At 43.8% G+C, this 12,440-nt stretch overlaps 1 long non-coding RNA gene across 13 annotated transcripts in view; it reads right to left on the reverse strand.

The window, feature by feature from the left end:
- Positions 1-12,440, reverse strand: part of LOC307186525 — a 2,785,769-nt gene that overhangs the window by 2,572,823 nt on the left and 200,506 nt on the right. The gene's annotated exons all lie outside the window — the stretch shown is intronic.

Consider the following 12,440-nt stretch of genomic DNA (forward strand, 5'->3'; position numbering starts at 1 on the left):
AGCTTGCAAAGGAAATCTGCACTACAATGAAGTCTCACTTCCCCCCGGTCAAAAGGGCCATCTGAAAAAAGTGTAAAATCCAGAAAGGCAGGACAGGCCATGGAGAACTGGGAGCCTTGTTATGCTGATGGGCGGGATGTAAATTGCCAACAACCACTCGGGAGAAGTGTATGGTGTTTCCTGAAACATCTAAAAAACAAAGCAACAGAACCTAGGGCACTTCCACTTATGGTCCTATAGCTTAGGGAAATTAAAATCAAAAAGACACAGCCACCCCAAAGTTTGGAACGGCTCTGTTTACAAGAACCTCGTTTACAGTACAAGTTCAACATCGCAGAAAGTGAAAAATGGATAAAGAAGTTGTGGTATTTACTTACAAAGCAATATCACTCAGCAATGAAATCTGTGTCATCAGGCCCTTAGCAGCACAATGAGTGGATTCAGGTATGATGATTCTAACTGAAGTAAGTCACACAGAAAAAGAAACATCATAAGATATCAGTAATACACGGAATGTAAACTTGGCTACACAGGAACTGAATTACAGAACAGAACAGGGTCTCAAATTTAGAAAACCAACTTATGCTTGCTTAAGGGTAAAGGTGAGTTGGGGTGCTGCATAAAACCAGAGATTGAAATGAGCACAGATAAAGTTCCTTAAGCCAAATATGGAATAGACAAGAGCTACTCCTTGCTCAATGAAATGGACTCAACACCGCATATTAAACGCCTAAGAATGTACCTGACTAGTAAGTATCTTAAAACCTATGGATTGCTATGTCTCCGAAAGAGAATCAAGCATGTGTACAGGGGCATAAACGCAGCAGTGATAGGATTGGAGAGGTTCGGTGAGCAAATGAAGACCCTTTGAAGTCATATTGCATGGTACCCATTCCACGGGTTTCAAATACCCAGGTTTAAGGTATTCTTCCTTCAGCTAAAACATGCATGTGGAACCTAGAGTATGATCAACCATGTGATCGGGAGACGTGTTCAAATATGTCTCAGTTTTCGTACCCTGGTACTCGGGTGCAACATTCCAGACGCTTTACTAACACTCTCCCGACTTGGAGAGTCAGTCCCTTTAACCTCCTGTTTGGCCCAGTTTGCAATTTCTGCGGAAGATGAACAGAAATAGCGAGAACCAATGAGAGGCTAGCTGGAGGTGTCTGGACGGGCAAATTTAACTCTCATTTCCCACCAGGAAGAGGAAATAACCAAAGGCTCAGCGTGCCGTGCCGGAACCAGATTAGGGCCTGAAGCCATCCTGCGGTGTTGCGGCCAGCTCAAAAGAAAGCGAGTTGAAGAAAGGAGCTCAGGGGCACTGTAATTCACAAACCTGCAGAGTTATAAATGACAGCTATCGTCCAAAAATAGACTGAAGTAAGGCTGCCAAGAGGACTTGAAAGCGGGGCAGAATTGCAGGAAACCGATTTCAGGAGGTAGACTGGAATTGCATTGCAAGCATAGGAAAAGAGGCAGAACGTCCACAATGATGCACTTGGCCAAAAAGGGCGTATGCGTTTTTTCCTGAATATATTCAGGAAAAAACGCATACGCCCTTTTTGGCCAACCAAGCAAGCTTGCAAAGGAAATCTGCACTACAATGAAGTCTCACTTCCCCCCGGTCAAAAGGGCCATCTGAAAAAAGTGTAAAATCCAGAAAGGCAGGACAGGCCATGGAGAACTGGGAGCCTTGTTATGCTGATGGGCGGGATGTAAATTGCCAACAACCACTCGGGAGAAGTGTATGGTGTTTCCTGAAACATCTAAAAAACAAAGCAACAGAACCTAGGGCACTTCCACTTATGGTCCTATAGCTTAGGGAAATTAAAATCAAAAAGACACAGCCACCCCAAAGTTTGGAACGGCTCTGTTTACAAGAACCTCGTTTACAGTACAAGTTCAACATCGCAGAAAGTGAAAAATGGATAAAGAAGTTGTGGTATTTACTTACAAAGCAATATCACTCAGCAATGAAATCTGTGTCATCAGGCCCTTAGCAGCACAATGAGTGGATTCAGGTATGATGATTCTAACTGTAATAAGTCACACAGAAAAAGAAACATCATAAGATATCAGTAATACACGGAATGTAAACTTGGCTACACAGGAACTGAATTACAGAACAGAACAGGGTCTCAAATTTAGAAAACCAACTTATGCTTGCTTAAGGGGAAAGGTGAGTTGGGGTGCTGCATAAAACCAGAGATTGAAATGAGCACAGATAAAGTTCCTTAAGCCAAATATGGAATAGACAAGAGCTACTCCTTGCTCAACGAAATGGACTCAACACCGCATATTAAACGCCTAAGAATGTACCTGACTAGTAAGTATCTTAAAACCTATGGATTGCTATGTCTCCGAAAGAGAATCAAGCATGTGTACAGGGGCTTAAACGCAGCAGTGATAGGATTGGAGATGTTCGGTGAGCAAATGAAGACCCTTTGAAGTCATATTGCATGGTACCCATTCCACGGGTTTCAAATACCCAGGTTTAAGGTATTCTTCCTTCAGCTAAAACATGCATGTGGAACCTAGAGTATGATCAACCATGTGATCGGGAGACGTGTTCAAATATGTCTCAGTTTTCCTCCCCTGGTACTCGGGTGCAACATTCCAGACGCTTTACTAACACTCTCCCCACTTGGAGAGTCAGTCCCTTTAACCTCCTGTTTGGCCCAGTTTGCAATTTCTGCGGAAGATGAACAGGAATAGCGAGAACCAATGAGAGACTAGCTGGAGGTGTCTGGACGGGCAAATTTAACTCTCATTTCCCACCAGGAAGAGGAATTAACCAAAGGCTCAGCGTGCCGTGCCAGAACCAGATTAGGGCCTGAAGCCATCCTGCGGTGTTGCGGCCAGGTCACAAGAAAGCGAGTTGAAGAAAGGAGCTCAGGGGCACTGTAATTCACAAACCTGCAGACTTATAAATGACAGCTATCGTCCAAAAATAGACTGAAGTTAGGCTGCCAAGAGGACTTGAAAGCGGGGCAGAATTGCAGGAAACCGATTTCAGGAGGTAGACTGGAATTGCATTGAAAGCATAGGAAAAGAGGCAGAACGTCCACAATGATGCACTTGGCCAAAAAGGGCGTATGCGTTTTTTCCTGAATATATTCAGGAAAAAACGCATACGCCCTTTTTGGCCAACCAAGCAAGCTTGCAAAGGAAATCTGCACTACAATGAAGTCTCACTTCCCCCCGGTCAAAAGGGCCATCTGAAAAAAGTGTAAAATCCAGAAAGGCAAGACAGGCCATGGAGAACTGGGAGCCTTGTTATGCTGATGGGCGGGATGTAAATTGCCAACAACCACTCGGGAGAAGTGAATGGTGTTTCCTGAAACATGTAAAAAACAAAGCAACAGAACCTAGGGCACTTCCACTTATGGTCCTATAGCTTAGGGAAATTAAAATCAAAAAGACACAGCCACCCCAAAGTTTGGAACGGCTCTGTTTACAAGAACCTCGTTTACAGTACAAGTTCAACATCGCAGAAAGTGAAAAATGGATAAAGAACTTGTGGTATTTACTTACAAAGCAATATCACTCAGCAATGAAATCTGTGTCATCAGGCCCTTAGCAGCACAATGAGTGGATTCAGGTACGATGATTCTAACTGAAATAAGTCACACAGAAAAAGAAACATCATAAGATATCAGTAATACACGGAATGTAAACTTGGCTACACAGGAACTGAATTCCAAAACAGAACAGTGTCTCAAATTTAGAAAACCAACTTATGCTTGCTTAAGGGGAAAGGTGAGTTGGGGTGCTGCATAAAACCAGAGATTGAAATGAGCACAGATAAAGTTCCTTAAGTCAAATATGGAATAGACAAGAGCTACTCCTTGCTCAACGAAATGGACTCAACACCCCATATTAAACGCCTAAGAATGTACCTGACTAGTAAGTATCTTAAAACCTATGGATTGCTATGTCTCCAAAAGAGAATCAAGCATGTGTACAGGGGCATAAACGCAGCAGTGATAGGATTGGAGAGGTTCGGTGAGCAAATGAAGACCCCTTGAAGTCATATTGCATGGTACCCATTACACGGGTCTCAACTCTCCAGGTTTAAGGTATTCTTCCTTCAGCTAAAACATGCATGTGGAACCCAAGTATGATCAACCATGTGAACGGGAGACGTGTTCAAATATGTCTCAGTTTTCCTCCCCTGGTACTCGGGTGCAACATTCCAGACGCTTTACTAACACTCTCCGCACTTGGAGAGTCAGCGCCTTTAAACTCCTGTTTGGCCCAGTTTGCAATTTCTGCGGAAGATGAACAGGAATAGCGAGAACCAATGAGAGGCTAGCTGGAGGTGTCTGGACGGGCAAATTTAACTCTCATTACCCACCAGGAAGAGGAAATAACCAAAGGCTCAGCGTGCCGTTCCGAAACCAGATTAGGGCCTGAAGCCATCCTGCGGTGTTGCAGCCAGCTCAAAAGAAAGCGAGTTGAAGAAAGGAGCTCAGGGGCACTGTAATTCACAAACCTGCAGAGTTATAAATGACAGCTATCGTCCAACAATAGACTGAAGTAAGGCTGCCAAGAGGACTTGAAAGCAGGGCAGAATTGCAGGAAACCGATTTCAGGAGGTAGACTGGAATTGCATTGAGAGCATAGGAAAAGAGGCAGAACGTCCACAATGATGCACTTGGCCAAAAAGGGCGTATGCGTTTTTTCCTGAATATATTCAGGAAAAAACGCATACGCCCTTTTTGGCCAACCAAGCAAGCTTGCAAAGGAAATCTGCACTACAATGAAGTCTCACTTCCCCCCGGTCAAAAGGGCCATCTGAAAAAAGTGTAAAATCCAGAAAGGCAGGACAGGCCATGGAGAACTGGGAGCCTTGTTATGCTGATGGGCGGGATGTAAATTGCCAACAACCACTCGGGAGAAGTGAATGGTGTTTCCTGAAACATCTAAAAAACAAAGCAACAGAGCCTAGGGCACTTCCACTTATGGTCCTATAGCTTAGGGAAATTAAAATCAAAAAGACACAGCCACCCCAAAGTTTGGAACGGCTCTGTTTACAAGAACCTCGTTTACAGTACAAGTTCAACATCGCAGAAAGTGAAAAATGGATAAAGAACTTGTGGTATTTACTTACAAAGCAATATCACTCAGCAATGAAATCTGTGTCATCAGGCCCTTAGCAGCACAATGAGTGGATTCAGGTACGATGATTCTAACTGAAATAAGTCACACAGAAAAAGAAACATCATAAGATATCACTAATACATGGAATGTAAACTTGGCTACACAGGAACTGCATTCCAGAACAGAACAGGGTCTCAAATTTAGAAAACCAACTTATGCTTGCTTAAGGGGAAAGGTGAGTTGGGGTGCTGCATAAAACCAGAGATTGAAATGAGCACAGATAAAGTTCCTTAAGCCAAATATGGAATAGACAAGAGCTACTCCTTGCTCAACGAAATGGACTCAAAACCCCATATTGAACCCCTAAGAATGTACCTGACTAGTAAGTATCTTAAAACCTATGGATTGCTATGTCTCCAAAAGAGAATCAAGCGTGTGTACAGGGGAATAAACGCAGCAGTGATAGGATTGGAGAGGTTCAGTGAGCAAATGAAGACCCTTTGAAGTCATATTGCATGGTACCCATTACACGGGTCTCAACTCTCCAGGTTTAAGGTATTCTTCCTTCAGCTAAAACATGCATGTGGAACCCAGAGTATGATCAACCATGTGAACGGGAGACGTGTTCAAATATGTCTCAGTTTTCCTCCCCTGGTACTCGGGTGCAACATTCCAGATGCTTTACTAACACTCTCCCGACTTGGAGAGTCAGTCCCTTTAACCTCCTGTTTGGCCCAGTTTGCAATTTCTGCGGAAGATGAACAGGAATAGCGAGAACCAATGAGAGGCTAGCTGGAGGTGTCTGGACGGGCAAATTTAACTCTCATTTCCCACCAGGAAGAGGAAATAACCAAAGGCTCAGCGTGCCGTACCGGAACCAGATTAGGGCCTGAAGCCATCCTGCGGTGTTGCGGCCAGCTCAAAAGAAAGCGAGTTGAAGAAAGGAGCTCAGGGGCACTGTAATTCACAAACCGGCAGAGTTATAAATGACAGCTATCGTCCAAAAATAGACTGAAGTAAGGCTGCCAAGAGGACTTGAAAGCGGGGCAGAATTGCAGGAAACCGATTTCAGGAGGTAGACTGGAATTGCATTGAAAGCATAGGAAAAGAGGCAGAACGTCCACAATGATGCACTTGGCCAAAAAGGGCGTATGCGTTTTTTCCTGAATATATTCAGGAAAAAACGCATACGCCCTTTTTGGCCAACCAAGCAAGCTTGCAAAGGAAATCTGCACTACAATGAAGTCTCACTTCCCCCCGGTCAAAAGGGCCATCTGAAAAAAGTGTAAAATCCAGAAAGGCAGGACAGGCCATGGAGAACTGGGAGCCTTGTTATGCTGATGGGCGGGATGTAAATTGCCAACAACCACTCGGGAGAAGTGTATGGTGTTTCCTGAAACATCTAAAAAACAAAGCAACAGAACCTAGGGCACTTCCACTTATGGTCCTATAGCTTAGGGAAATTAAAATCAAAAAGACACAGCCACCCCAAAGTTTGGAACGGCTCTGTTTACAAGAACCTCGTTTACAGTACAAGTTCAACATCGCAGAAAGTGAAAAATGGATAAAGAAGTTGTGGTATTTACTTACAAAGCAATATCACTCAGCAATGAAATCTGTGTCATCAGGCCCTTAGCAGCACAATGAGTGGATTCAGGTATGATGATTCTAACTGAAGTAAGTCACACAGAAAAAGAAACATCATAAGATATCAGTAATACACGGAATGTAAACTTGGCTACACAGGAACTGAATTACAGAACAGAACAGGGTCTCAAATTTAGACAACCAACTTATGCTTGCTTAAGGGGAAAGGTGAGTTGGGGTTCTGCATAAAACCAGAGATTGAAATGAGCACAGATAAAGTTCCTTAAGTCAAATATGGAATAGACAAGAGCTACTCCTTGCTCAACGAAATGGACTCAACACCGCATATTAAACGCCTAAGAATGTACCTGACTAGTAAGTATCTTAAAACCTATGGATTGCTATGTCTCCGAAAGAGAATCAAGCATGTGTACAGGGGCATAAACGCAGCAGTGATAGGATTGGAGAGGTTCGGTGAGCAAATGAAGACCCTTTGAAGTCATATTGCATGGTACCCATTCCACGGCTTTCAACTACCCAGGTTTAAGGTATTCTTCCTTCAGCTAAAACATGCATGTGGAACCTAGAGTATGATCAACCATGTGATCGGGAGACGTGTTCAAATATGTCTCAGTTTTCGTACCCTGGTACTCGGGTGCAACATTCCAGACACTTTACTAACACTCTCCCGACTTCGAGAGTCAGTCCCTTTAACCTCCTATTTGGCCCAGTTTGCAATTTCTGCGGAAGATGAACAGGAATAGCGAGAACCAATGAGAGGCTAGCTGGAGGTGTCTGGACGGGCAAATTTAACTCTCATTTCCCACCAGGAAGAGGAAATAACCAAAGGCTCAGCGTGCTGTACCGGAACCAGATTAGGGCCTGAAGCCATCCTGCGGTGTTGCGGCCAGCTCAAAAGAAAGCGAGTTGAAGAAAGGAGCTCAGGGGCACTGTAATTCACAAACCTGCAGAGTTATAAATGACAGCTATCGTCCAAAAATAGACTGAAGTAAGGCTGCCAAGAGGACTTGAAAGCGGGGCAGAATTGCAGGAAACCGATTTCAGGAGGTAGACTGGAATTGCATTGAAAGCATAGGAAAAGAGGCAGAACGTCCACAATGATGCACTTGGCCAAAAAGGGCGTATGCGTTTTTTCCTGAATATATTCAGGAAAAAACGCATACGCCCTTTTTGGCCAACCAAGCAAGCTTGCAAAGGAAATCTGCACTACAATGAAGTCTCACTTCCCCCCGGTCAAAAGGGCCATCTGAAAAAAGTGTAAAATCCAGAAAGGCAGGACAGGCCATGGAGAACTGGGAGCCTTGTTATGCTGATGGGCGGGATGTAAATTGCCAACAGACACTTGGGAGAAGTGTATGGTGTTTCCTGAAACATCTAAAAAACAAACCAACAGAGCCTAGGGCACTTCCACTTATGGTCCTATAGCTTAGGGAAATTAAAATCAAAAAGACACAGCCACCCCAAAGTTTTGAACGGCTCTGTTTACAAGAACCTCGTTTACAGTACAAGTTCAACATCGCAGAAAGTGAAAAATGGATAAAGAAATTGTGGTACTTACGTACAATGCAGTATCACTCAGCAATGAAATCTATGTCTTCAGGCCCGTAGCAGCATAATGAGTAGATTCAGGTACGATGATTCTAACTGAAATAAGTCACACAGAAAAATAAACATCATAAGATATCACTAATACACGGAATGTAAACTTGGCTACACAGGAAATGAATTCCAAAACAGAATAGGTTCTCAAATTTAGAAAACCAACTTATGCTTGCTTAAGGGGAAAGGTGAGTTGGGTTGCTGCATAAAACCAGAGATTGAAATGAGCACAGATAAAGTTCCTTAAGCCAAATATGGAATAGACAAGAGCTACTCCTTGCTCAACGAAATGGACTCAACACCGCATATTAAACGCCTAAGAATGTACCTGACTAGTAAGTATCTTAAAACCTATGGATTGCTATGTCTCCGAAAGAGAATCAAGCATGTGTACAGGGGCATAAACGCAGCAGTGATAGGATTGGAGAGGTTCGGTGAGCAAATGAAGACCCTTTGAAGTCATATTGCATGGTACCCATTCCACGGGTTTCAACTACCCAGGTTTTAGGTATTCTTCCTTCAGCTAAAACATGCATGTGGAACCCAGAGTATGATCAACCATGTGATCGGGAGACGTGTTCAAATATGTCTCAGTTTTCCTCCCCTGGTACTCGGGTGCAACATTCCAGACGCTTTACTAACTCTCTCCCCACTTGGAGAGTCAGCGCCTTTAACCTCCTGTTTGGCCCAGTTTGCAATTTCTGCGGAAGATGAACAGGAATAGCGAGAACCAATGAGAGGCTAGCTGGAGGTGTCTGGACGGGCAAATTTAACTCTCATTTCCCACCAGGAAGAGGAATTAACCAAAGGCTCAGCGTGCCGTGCCGGAACCAGATTAGGGCCTGAAGCCATGCTGCGGTGTTGCGGCCAGGTCACAAGAAAGCGAGTTGAAGAAAGGAGCTCAGGGGCACTGTAATTCACAAACCTGCAGAGTTATAAATGACAGCTATCGTCCAAAAATAGACTGAAGTAAGGCTGCCAAGAGGACTTGAAAGCGGGGCAGAATTGCAGGAAACCGATTTCAGGAGGTAGACTGGAATTGCATTGAAAGCATAGGAAAAGAGGCAGAACGTCCACAATGATGCACTTGGCCAAAAAGGGCGTATGCGTTTTTTCCTGAATATATTCAGGAAAAAACGCATACGCCGTTTTTGGCCAACCAAGCAAGCTTGCAAAGGAAATCTGCACTACAATGAAGTCTCACTTCCCCCGGTCAAAAGGGCCATCTGAAAAAAGTGTAAAATCCAGAAAGGCAACAGGCCATTGAGAACTGGGAGCCTTGTTATGCTGATGGGCGGGATGTAAATTGCCAACAGACACTTGGGAGAAGTGTATGGTGTTTCCTGAAACATCTAAAAAAGAAAGCAACAGAGCCTAGGGCACTTCCACTTATGGTCCTATAGCTTAGGGAAATTAAAATCAAAAAGACACAGCCACCCGAAAGTTTGGAACGGCTCTGTTTACAAGAACCTCGTTTACAGTACAAGTTCAACATCGCAGAAAGTGAAAAATGGATAAAGAACTTGTGGTACTTACGTACAATGCAGTATCACTCAGCAATGAAATCTATGTCATCAGGCCCGTAGCAGCATACTGAGTAGATTCAGGTACGATGATTCTAACTGAAATAAGTCACACAGAAAAAGAAACATCATAAGATATCACTAATACACGGAATGTAAACTTGGCTACACAGGAACTGAATTCCAAAACAGAACAGGTTCTCAAATTTAGAAAACCAACTTATGCTTGCTTAAGGGGAAAGGTGAGTTGGGGTGCTGCATAAAACCAGAGATTGAAATGAGCACAGATAAAGTTCCTTAAGTCAAATATGGAATAGACAAGAGCTACTCCTTGCTCAACGAAATGGACTCAACACCGCATATTAAACGCCTAAGAATGTACCTGACTAGTAAGTATCTTAAAACCTATGGATTGCTATGTCTCTGAAAGAGAATCAAGCATGTGTACAGGGGCATAAACGCAGCAGTGATAGGATTGGAGAGGTTCGGTGAGCAAATGAAGACCCTTTGAAGTCATATTGCATGGTACCCATTCCACGGCTTTCAACTACCCAGGTTTAAGGTATTCTTCCTTCAGCTAAAACATGCATGTGGAACCTAGAGTATGATCAACCATGTGATCGGGAGACGTGTTCAAATATGTCTCAGTTTTCGTACCCTGGTACTCGGGTGCAACATTCCAGACACTTTACTAACACTCTCCCGACTTCGAGAGTCAGTCCCTTTAACCTCCTATTTGGCCCAGTTTGCAATTTCTGCGGAAGATGAACAGGAATAGCGAGAACCAATGAGAGGCTAGCTGGAGGTGTCTGGAAGGGGAAATTTAACTCTCATTTCCCACCAGGAAGAGGAATTAACCAAAGGCTCAGCGTGCCGTGCCGGAACCAGATTAGGGCCTGAAGCCATCCTGCGGTGTTGCGGCCAGCTCAAAAGAAAGCGAGTTGAAGAAAGGAGCTCAGGGGCACTGTAATTCACAAACCTGCAGAGTTATAAATGACAGCTATCGTCCAAAAATAGACTGAAGTAAGGCTGCCAAGAGGACTTGAAAGCGGGGCAGAATTGCAGGAAACCGATTTCAGGAGGTAGACTGGAATTGCATTGAAAGCATAGGAAAAGAGGCAGAACGTCCACAATGATGCACTTGGCCAAAAAGGGCGTATGCGTGTTTTCCTGAATATATTCAGGAAAAGACGCATACGCCCTTTTTGGCCAACCAAGCAAGCTTGCAAAGGAAATCTGCACTACAATGAAGTCTCACTTCCCCCCGGTCAAAAGGGCCATCTGAAAAAAGTGTAAAATCCAGAAAGGCAGGACAGGCCATGGAGAACTGGGAGCCTTGTTATGCTGATGGGCGGGATGTAAATTGCCAACAGACACTCGGGAGAAGTGTATGGTGTTTCCTGAAACATCTAAAAAACAAAGCAACAGAGCCTAGGGCACTGCCACTTATGGTCCTATAGCTTAGGGAAATTAAAATCAAAAAGACACAGCCACCCCAATGTTTGGGACGCCTCTGTTTACAAGAACCTCGTTTTCAGTACAAGTTCAACATCGCAGAAAGTGAAAAATGGATAAAGAACTTGTGGTATTTACATACAAAGCAATATCACTCAGCAATGAAATCTGTGTCATCAGGCCCTTAGCAGCACAATGAGTGGATTCAGGTATGATGATTCTAACTGAAATAAGTCACACAGAAAAAGAAACATTATAAGATATCAGTAATACACGGAATGTAAACTTGGCTACACAGGAACTGAATTACAGAACAGAACAGGGTCTCAAATTTAGAAAACCAACTTATGCTTGCTTAAGGGTAAAGGTGAGTTGGGGTGCTGCATAAAACCAGAGATTGAAATGAGCACAGATAAAGTTCCTTAAGTCAAATATGGAATAGACAAGAGCTACTCCTTGCTCAACGAAATGGACTCAACACCGCATATTAAACGCCTAAGAATGTACCTGACTAGTAAGTATCTTAAAACCTATAGATTGCTATGTCTCCGAAAGAGAATCAAGCATGTGTACAGGGGCATAAACGCAGCAGTGATAGGATTGGAGAGGTTCGGTGTGCAAATGAAGACCCTTTGAAGTCATATTGCATGGTACCCATTACACGGGTCTCAACTCTCCAGGTTTAAGGTATTCTTCCTTCAGCTAAAACATGCATGTGGAACCCAAGTATGATCAACCATGTGAACGGGAGACGTGTTCAAATATGTCTCAGTTTTCCTCCCCTGGTACTCGGGTGCAACATTCCAGACGCTTTACTAACACTCTCCCCACTTGGAGAGTCAGCGCCTTTAACCTCCTGTTTGGCCCAGTTTGCAATTTCTGCGGAAGATGAACAGGAATAGCGAGAACCAATGAGAGGCTAGCTGGAGGTGTCTGGACGGGCAAATTTAACTCTCATTTCCCACCAGGAAGAGGAAATAACCAAAGGCTCAGCGTGCTGTACCGGAACCAGATTAGGGCCTGAAGCCATCCTGCGGTGTTGCGGCCAGCTCAAAAGAAAGCGAGTTGAAGAAAGGAGCTCAGGGGCACTGTAATTCACAAACCTGCAGAGTTATAAATGACAGCTATCGTCCAAAAATAGACTGAAGT

The sequence above is a fragment of the Stenella coeruleoalba genome (assembly GCF_951394435.1).
Source record: "Stenella coeruleoalba genome assembly, chromosome: 1".
NCBI lineage: Eukaryota > Metazoa > Chordata > Mammalia > Artiodactyla > Delphinidae > Stenella > Stenella coeruleoalba.